The 10,756-nt window shown below is 39.4% G+C and overlaps 1 pseudogene; it reads left to right on the top strand.

Annotated features, from left to right (window-relative positions):
- The first annotated feature begins 410 nt into the window (after positions 1-410).
- Positions 411-6,755, top strand: LOC136676296 (cathepsin L-like; annotated as a pseudogene).
- The last annotated feature ends 4,001 nt before the right edge of the window (positions 6,756-10,756 follow it).

Raw genomic sequence — 10,756 nt, forward strand, 5'->3', positions numbered from 1 at the left:
GAAGCATATTCTGAAGTAGTATTTTTCTGAACATTTGCGTTATGTCTACTGCCTCCGAAGGAACTAGAGAATGTTATACAATAATGATGCAGCAATCATGTCCACTTAGTCTGAACCTCTGCCTCAGAGGAACATTGTATTACAGTCTGTAGCTTCTTCAGAAGCCTCCATTCAAGCAAAACATAAAATGGAGATTTCTGAAGCACTTCTAACAAATTATGAAACAGAATAGTTTATATTTTTAAAAAATGATGAGGTTGTGTAATGATTGTGGATTAGTTCTGGATCACAGACAACACCAACTCCAAAAATACTGGACTAAGCTCAGACAGTCCGGAAAACATAGTTTCATTGGTCCAAAGCCCAGTGTTTAGGGGATCATACCCATCCACACAAGGCATTTGATGGATATGGTGACCTCAGGCTCATGTACAGCTGCTCCAGGGTGTCTGAAACTGTGTGCGCAAAAATGAATATAGCAGAGTGTGTGTTTCTGTCTCAGGTAAGAGTTACTCCTCTGCAGAGGAAGAGTCTCGGCGTAAAATGACCTGGCTGGACAATCGAAAGCTGGTCCAGGAACACAACCTGCTGGCTGACCAGGGAATCAAGAGCTACAGACTCGGAATGAACCACTTCGCAGACCTGGTCAGAACACTCACACAGTTTTAGAAAAAGTGGCTATTAAGAGATAAAGTAATATAATTTAAGATTAAAAACAGGTTGCACTGGATTTTTATTAGATTGGTTTTCTTTAAACCATATTGGACCAAGCTCTGAAAGAACTTGACTGTGGGCAGAGCCTGATAAAGATAATTCACCTGGTGATAACCTTCATTTAAACAGTGTTCACCTCTCCCTTTAATCTCTCGATGAACAGGACGATGAAGAGTACAGACAGAAGTTTAAGGGCTGTCTAGGATCCTTCAACAGGAAAAAGACTCCAGGGGGTGCTCCATTCCTCAAACTACAATGGAATGGGTCACTGCCCTCTGAAGTCGACTGGAGAAAAAATGGCTCAGTGACTGATGTTAGAGAACAAAATGATTGTGGCTCCTGCTGGGCCTTTAGTGCGGTAAGTTACACCACAGACAGAGCTGTCACAGACCAATACCCCTTATATATCAATATACATATGTATATTAAAATACTTCAAGTCTGAAAATTTGACAGTGACATCCAGAGCAAAAAGAAATGAGCTCCAATCATTCACATGTTCCTTTAGCCCTTGAACTGGTTCCATTCAGGATTTTTGAACCTTGGTTCTCTCCAGCAAACCAGTATGCATTTGGAGCACTTTTGATCAGTGCCAAAGTCATCTATTTTAATCAGAACAGCACCAGAGCCAGAGATAAACAAATATGGCATTAGGATATAGTCACTGTTAACAATGGGCTCAAATATTATTGATACATGATATACTTGTGTAAATACGTTTTGTTTAAGGTCAAAGTGAGTATTTTGTGGTGTGACTCGAGACATCCTGCTGATCTGGTGAATGAGAGCAGCAGGGCACAGTTACTCTTTAGTCTCTGTGCTCTTTCTTGAGCTTCTTCAGCTCGAAATGTCTACAGATTTTGTCACGGTTCCAGTGGGGAAGGAACCTTTCAGGTTCCAGTACATATTTAAACTGTTAAAAATAAAGTCTGTGAATGGGAACCAAACCAGTTCAGTGGAAAAGGGCTTTCAGGCACCCACCCCAGCTTTTAAGCTGCATTGTTGCAAGGTTATGTGTTTTTTACAGTAATAACAATAATTACAGTACTAGAGAGCCATTACATTACATTACAGTACAGAGAGCCATTATCATGTAAAATTGGTTTTCCTGGGTACAATCAGGAAAAAATTCATTACCAGCTGAAGTGCCCATGAGCAAGGTCCCTAGCCTTCAAACATAGAGGTGGTCACAGCCAACCTGCCCGTAGTGTTTGAGTGAAGAATTGCTCACTAGTGTGTGCTTGTGTGTTCACTGCCACGGATGGGTCAAATGCATACTACAGTCATACGATTGTAGCCTGCTGTGTGCTGTGCGCCAAAGCCTAGTATTGCCTTTAATGTTATTATGATGGACTCATTTCATTAGTGAACTCAACTTTAAGTTGCTTACACATTTCTTTGAAAAATAGCTCCTTATGCCCACCTCCTTTTTTGCTGCCATCCTCACTTTTGACACCCATTTGTCACCCACGCCGCAGTTGAGTCTCAGTAAGTCAGATCAGACTATTGGTGGGGACAATTCAAGACTCACTGGTTATTGGTGGGGACATGTCACTTCTGTTCATGCTAATTCTATGCACTTGCTGTGGAACTGTGGTACAATGCGCATTAATCATTTTTAATGTTTTTTAGGCTAGCTTTTTTTTTGCGAAGGACTATTTTGTAGTTTTTCATTTTCTTTTTTTTTTTTTTTTGGATTGGTGCATATGGATGAAACAAATCTACAAGTGACATGAGCTACAAAGCAGCCAGTAATTCAGTTCCTATGGGAATGAGTGCCGCGTTGTGGTGAGAAGAAATGTGAATCAAAGTTTGTGATCAGAGTGATATTAAGGAGCTCACTCCTATTTAGATTTATCAGATGTGCTGTCTCCTTTCTTTCCTTTGTCTCTCAGGTGGGGGCACTAGAGGGTCAGGTAAAGAAGAACACGGGGACGCTGTTGAACTCAGTGTGCAGCAGCTGGTGGATTGCTCTTTCACTTTTGGAAACAATGGTTGTGAAGGTGGAGATCCGGGGCAGAGCTTCAACTACATCATGTCCAACGGACTGCAGACAGAGAAATCCTATCCTTATGAGAACATGGTGAGAAGAGGATAAATATTTTAATGTTTTCTATAAAGCAGAACTCTGAGATGAAGACACAGATTGTGTTGTAGTCCCTGAAGTAGAAGAGTTTCTCCTCCACAGAGTGGGTCCCCTGCATGGGAACATTCAAATTTAAAACAGAACAGAGTCTCTGACATATGCAGGTCACCAAGTATCAGAATCACAGCTGTTTCATAACATTAATATAATCACTGGAGAAACATGAACATTCCAGCTGTTCATGATTAGATCCTACTTCCTAATTTTAGATCAAAGAATCCAAAAATAGAAGAATAATTATACAGTGAACACTTTAGTTCCTGTTCGGATCACTGCACCTGGTTCTACCACTAAAGCTGGGAATTACACTCATTTATACAAATATATAATGTGTGAGTGACTGGGTGAGTAAGTGATACCCTGTGATGAACTGATTCTGTGAGGCTACAAACACTGATATTTTTCTTCAGTATTATGTAATTTAAACTTAAATTTTTCTCTGAGAAAAATGTGCTTCATACAAGTCCTTCTTGGCCTTCTTTACTTTCCCAGCACATTATTTTACTTTCTATTGTTGTAGCAAGTTCAATACTTTCTCTTTTTCTACACCATGCAAACAAACAAACAAACCAGGATGAATTTGTTTGAATGAACAAAATTATAGAAAGAAAGAACCAATGTACAAATTTATGTACATTTAAAAATATATTTTTGAAAAGTGCCTTAAAAACTTGAATATCTATTTAAAGTGAGCATTACATATCTGTTAAAATATTGGCAGGATGTTCCAATATAAACTTGCATAGCTGTTGATTGCCATGAATCAGTTTGAAGCCAAAATTCTTATTGTCCTGGAATGCACTGTCATTTTTCTTGTCTTTTCTCAGGAGAAAAAGTGCAGGTTTGATGCCAATAAAGTGAATACAACCTGCAGGAATTTCACAAAATTGCCCGAAGGAGATGAAGCCGAGCTGAAGAAAGCTGTGGCCAATATAGGGCCTATTTCTGTCAGCATAGACAGCAGCCACCAATCCTTCAGGTTCTATGAGTCAGGTAATCCTCAGTATAATTAGTAGGGCTGGCCCAAATACTATATTATCCTCCAGTGGGTGAGACTGGAGACAGGACATGGATCAGGGCTGGAGATACCTCTTCTTGGGTTTCTGAAGACGCTGTGGTTCTCCAGAATGAATATTCTGAAGTCAGTCCCTCCATCTGGCTGCTTTATATTTGTGGCCATTCATTATGTCAGTCCAAGCACGAGATGAAGGGACTGAAGCATGTGCAGAGATGGAGATATATTGAACAACAGGAGCAAGAACAACACACACAAATTATGTAACACAATGACACAAAACACATAAACACAAAATGAACGACAAACCAGGGAACACCTGGGCTTCATTTAAAAAATGTGATACAAGTGCAGAAATGCTGCAAATCCACTCTCAATACAACAGAGGTTTTCTAAAGGACCCTGAAAGCTGCTGCACTCCTGAAAACACAGAACAAAAGCCCTATCCGAATCTGACTCCATTCGCGTGCATGAGGGTCACCAAGCAGCACGGGCACAACAGATTACACTCATGATTCCTGTTGTTTCAGTTTAAAACAAGTGTTAGGCTTGATTTACTTCACATCAAACACCAGAACAGCACCGAAGCATTAGTTGTATTGGTTTGTGCAGAACAAATTATTTTTTAGTCAAAAATATCTCAGTAATAAAAAGGAATGTGATGTGTATCAGACTATACTGAAGTACAGATTGGGGAAATGTTTTTACAATTTTGTCAGCTGTCAAAATAGCATTCCCAAACCTCTATTCCTCTAGACCAGGGTTCAGCAACCTTTACCACTCAAAGAGCCATTTGGACCCGTTTCACACAGTAAAGAAAACACCGGGAGCCACAAAACCCTTTTGAAATTCTAAATGAAATAGCACTGCATATAACAGGGTTTTTTTTGCCAACAAAAACAATACTATGTTACATTTATGAAATCAATGAACGACTGCAGAGAAAATGAAATAACATTTCTACATGCAACAAAACATTTTTTAACTCTGAAAAAAAGACTTTGGGTTGAAAGTTAAGTAAAATACTCAATGTCTATTTGAGTCCTTGTAGTAATGGGAAAAAAACACAGAACTTAAAAAAACGCTGTCCTCTCTCTGCGTGGCATCATCCTTTTACTGGCGTTGTGCAGTCAGCTGTCAAAAAGTTCAAGAAACCGAACACTGGCGGGTATCGCACGTTGGAAGTTGTGACGTGTATTAAGAGCGACAAAATATTTTAAATATTAAATATTAAAATATTTTAGATTTTACAAGATCGCCATAATCTTCATAGAATTACATTTTGAAAATGAACGAACCAAAATAAAATACATTTTAATTAAATATTCATTAATTATTTTCAAAAGCTGAGCCGCATCAGAGGGATCAAAGAGCCGCGGGTTTCCGACCCCTGCTCTTACAGTCCTCCACTGGAAAACCTAAATTGGAATATATACACCAAGAACTGTCACCAAAATAAATTTGATATGTATCAGGTTTACAGTCCAGAGTTGTGAGCATTGCCAACATTCATTCATTGTCTGTAACCTTTATCCAGTTCAGGGTGGCAGTGGGTCTGCAGCCTACCTGGAATTATTGGGCGTAAGGCAGGAACACACGCTGGAGGGGGCACCAGTCCTTCGACACACACTCACTCACACCTATGGACACTTTTGAGTCGCCAATCCACCTACCCTACGCAACGTTTTTTCTTTTGGAATATGGGAGGAAACCCACGCGGGGAGAACACACCAAACTCCTCACAGACAGTCACCCGGAGCGGGACCTGACCCCACAACCTCCAGGTGACACTACGTGCTGCGCTAAAGCCAAAATTCTCTAGAGCCAAACCTCTAATATTTTACTTTTCTCTGGAGTGTATCTGATACACTAGGTAAGCCTAGTTTTGCCGGACCACAATTATCCATATAGCCATTGTCACAGAGGTGTTTCTGGCATCAAAAACAGGAAAGCCCAAAATAGACCAAGTGCCCCTGGGGGGGGGGGGGGGGGCTAAAAAGTCAGGATCATGAAAATCATCATAATGATACTAATCATAATAATAACATATTTAAAATAAAAACATATACATCATGTAAATAGATATAAGCATTGGTGTAGCAACCACAGGGTTGGAATTGGAAACAGGTGTATTTGAGAGCACAACAGATAACAATAATGGCTAATTACAGTTATGAAAGCGGCTTGTAAATAACTGTTAAGGAAACACAGGAGGGTCTGAGAGTTACTGAACATTAATATTAAACTGTGTTTAGGTTGTGAGAAAGCACTCTAAACATGCAGCAAGTCAACGTTAGTCTCTGGTCATGTTCCAAACTGCACACTGCTGCACTGAATAGTATGTAAAAAGTAATATACCACCCTTAGGAGTCAGTGTTTACATAAATTGTTTTGAAATCTGATGTACTGACTAATATATTGATTGGTTTATTGTAGGTGTGTATGATGAGCCATTCTGCAGAAACATGTTAAGTGAACTGAATCATGCTGTTCTGGTTGTTGGTTATGGCACTGACAACCTCCATGAATACTGGCTGGTCAAGAACAGGTAAAGAAATATTGCAGAAAAGCCAATCCTGCATTATTATAACATATTGCTCTTTTTATTCTAATATGTTGTAATTGGGTCAAGGTCTATGATGGGTGATAATACATATGCAAATATGAGTATACATTTTATTATTCAGATGTTTGTGTGCATCCAATAAAATCTGGATGTTATTTTAAAATGATTTTCTCCATACACTACAATCCCTGCTTGACAGCTATTTCATTTACAGCTGGGGTAAAAAATGGGGAGAGAAGGGATACATCAAGATGTCCAGGAACAAGAATAACCAGTGTGGTATTTCCACAGAGGCCACTTATCCTGAGTTTTAAAGGTATAACTTCATTACAAGAGTTCCTGTCCCCATCCACGGAGGTTTGGTCATTTAAAATAATTAACTGTTAAATAAATACGTTTGAAATAGAATTCATGGACATCATCTATTCACTAGGGAGACACGGTGGCACAGCAGGTAGTGTCACAGTCACACAGCTCCAGGGACCTGGAGGTTTTGGATTCGATTCCCGCTCCGGGTGACTGTCAGTGAGGAGTTGGTGTGTTCTCCCCGTGTCTGCGTGGGTTTCCTCCGGGTGCTTCGGTTTCCTTAGGTGGATTGGTGACTCAAAAAATGTGTGTGTGTGTCCCTGTGAAGGATACTCCAGGGTGTATTCCCGCCTTGCGCCCAATGATTCCAGCGCGACCCTGAATTGGATAAGCAGTTACAGATAATGAATGACTCTATTCACTAGATTCCAGCTGGGCAAACGTATATACACCTTTTCATTTTGTTGTAACATTTCTTCACAATTTGAAAATACCAGCTGCTGTTTCCAGTTACCAACCGTTCACCAGAGAACAGAGACAGTCAGAAACACTTCACATAAAATCTGTTTTCACTGACTTTGAGAAGACCACCCTGCCTCCCCGTCTACTGTGGACATTAGTTAGTTTTGAAGATTGGGATTAGTTTCATCAGTGATGATATACAACTTAATCATCCTTCCTGTGTTGATATTACTGTCATTGTTCATGATCTATTGTCTCAGCAGAAAACAGTTTCACTGGAGAAACATAAAACACCTCCAGTCCCTTGTCACTCAGACCCTTTCCTGTTATTATTATAATATTATTGATAAACTATCTGTAAACACAGGCCCAGCGTCCTTCATCTGGATCTTCTATAAGAGAGAAATAAAGATGTCTGACCTCAGTTATGTAAAAACACCTTTGCAGGCGGAGACTGGAGAGACATTACAGAGATGTTCTTGTGAATTTAAACCTGTTTCCGTGACTGTAGAGTTTAATAATAACTGAACATGTGTGTTTTACAGTGCATCAAATGAGCAGTTATTTTCTTCACAGACGTTTTTACAAGTGATTTAACAGCCACTGTCCTGACTCCCAGTTGTCGTAGTGAATCAGATTCTTTATTAAACCCATTTTAAACACGACCCCTCCGTGTGCGACCCACTCTGTGGAGAATAAACTGCTTCATTCAGTGATGACAGAGAGATTTGATTCTTCATCTCATGAGAACGAAACAGAAAAGTGAAAACAATAATCACTATAACTGATTATAAACATGATTATAAACATGGTTTTCTGATTTTTGGAAGTAAATACGATGATGGATTAAAATTACGTGTTTTTGCAGGTTGGTGAAAGCCAGAACCGTGATGAATATTTCAGAGAGGATATTTCCATCTGAGGAGCAGCTGCACCACGTCGTCTTCATCAGCACACAACAGAATAAAGTGGTTTAGAAACCTGTTTAGAAAAGTGTTGACTTTTACTCCTTTTTATGACTTTGATCTTTGACTTTTCTGTCTTTTCTGAATCTGTTATAAATCCCTCATTTACACTGAGCAAATACAAAAAGTAATTAAAAAAATTGCTTTCACAAAAAGTAAGAAATGACTATGTGCCAGTTTTTCCCCACCATTTTAATATTAATATTCACATCAGAATGAGAAATGCTAAAACAGGATGGTGATAAGAGAATTCTCTTTGACTGGAGTCTTAGAGCAGTTTTACAGTTTGTCATTCACTAGTTTGTGTGTTTTTTTTTAATAATTAATGAGTTACTTTAATGTGCACCGTTCTGGACATGAACACACACCTTGTAGAATCTCCACAGAAAAGCTGGAAATGAACCTGGAACCAACCAGACACAAAATTAATATTGATATGTAGCACATAAATGTGCACAGTATTCTTTATCTGACTTACAATTTCATTTACACAGCATTAGCTAAAGATAAATATATAATAAATGTTAAATAATTAAATTTGCAGGTAACCCCGGTCATGTCACTGGTAAACCCATTTATGTAAATGACCTGTTGCAGATGAACTTCATAGTTTTTTTTTATATTACACAACTTTACAGGTCTTTTGTTCCTAATCCCAAATATAACAATCTTAAAATGAACTCAGTATTAAATCTTTCTGCTGCTGGTGTTGAGTCTGCTTCCACTAACAAAACCTCCAGTTTTTGAATTTCACTAAAAAAATTGACAACAGTGAACTCACATTTTACCCCCAGATCATTCAGAGTCATATCCTCCTGTTGGCCGCCTCCACATTTTCAGTCAGTGTCATCCTCTCTGCTGTCTAAGGTGGTCTTCAATATTAACCCCACCCTGTTCTTTACACTAATGCTTACACATCTTTACTGACATTTTGTATGCCACAGTGTGCTCCTTTATTTTGGCTGTAATTAATACCATTTTATAATATTATAAAAATGGCCCTTGATACTCCAGCTTTAATCATGTATTTGTGCATTTTTTTTTACTCATGACACTGTTCAAATTTGAGTCGGCTTTTATAAGTGTGGTGTATTCATAAACTAAAGAACTATTACATTTAATGAACAAAAAGTAATAGACAGAGACCACCATTCATTTACAGTATATTCAGTCAAATATTTTTAATAAAATTTTTTGATTATTGTTTCCCTTTGTTATAAGTCATAGGTATATTTATTTGTAGTTTTGTGTGTGTGTGTGTGTGTAAGGAGCTTAAATGCAGTGTTTTACTGTAGTGTACAGTTTAAGTTCTGTTTAAATCTGAAGTCTCTTGGTTTAAACCGAACTGCTGCCTCCTTGAAACTAAACTGGACTGGGGCTGAGATGGAAATCTTTCCATTCTGCCACCAGGTGTCACTGTATCTAAAGTTTAACTAACGTCTGTCTCAATCACGTGAGAGGTGAGAAACAGTTCTGCAGAGGTTTACAGGAACACTAGGGGAGGTTTGCCATTTTTGCTCCTGGGCTCGCCCTGCAGTTGCAGAGTTATTGACTTTTTACAGCTGGTTAGATGCTAACTACATTTCATTAGCCCTGTACTTGTACTCTGCACAATGAAAATAAAGTTGAATCTAACCTAATCTAATAACCTGAGTATGGGAGGGGAGGTAGATGTCCCTCCCCAGTAGTTAACCAAACTCCCTCATCAGGCGTCACCCCAGCCATGACGAGCTTAGTCCGTTGAACTGGGCGAGCAACGGCTTCACACATATGTTAGCGCCCGCCCTCTCCGTTCCTCAAAAGAGCGCCAATTAACACAGCCAACCTCCCATACAGGTCAGTCGAGACTATTCTCATCTCTGGTACCACGCTGGTGGAACGAGTTTCCAAGCACTATCAGAGCAACAGAAACCCTCTCCGCATTCAAGAAATCATTGAAAACCCAGCTCTTCCGAGAGTATCTCTTGCACTGAAAGTCTTTCTTTAATGTACTTATTATTTCCTGGCATATTGCACTCAATGCAAGGTATTTTTATAATTTGTGCTGTAGTTCGAATGTTAGATCCTCTTTTGTAAGTCGCTTTGGATAAAAGCGTCTGCCAAATGCATAAATGTAAAAATGTAAATGTTCACTGCACTCCAATCCATATCACTTGCCTCAGACAACTGCTTTACAGGGAAATGAAACTGTAGGGGCTGCACCTCACCTGCCTATAGACACTGTTCAAGTCTACTTTAGACCTTGGCATTAGGACAATAACTAGAAAGCATTTCGGAGTTGAGAACCAAAACCGAATATATTGAGTCTCTTTTCAAAACCCGTAGTGTGCCGCCATTGATGAAAGGCATGTTTAGAACGCCACGGTAGTCTGGAGCGCTCAGACTATTGTCCTGGTTGCGTACAAGAAACGGTATGTAGTCCATCCATCCATTATCTGTAACCGCTTATCCAATTTAGGGTCGCGGGGGGTCCAGAGCCTACCTGGAATCATTGGGCGCAAGGCAGGAATACACCCTGGAGGGGACGCCAGTCCTTCACAGGGCAACACAGACACACACACATTCACACCTACGGACACTTT

This window comes from Hoplias malabaricus, chromosome 1 (genome assembly GCF_029633855.1).
Source record: "Hoplias malabaricus isolate fHopMal1 chromosome 1, fHopMal1.hap1, whole genome shotgun sequence".
NCBI lineage: Eukaryota > Metazoa > Chordata > Actinopteri > Characiformes > Erythrinidae > Hoplias > Hoplias malabaricus.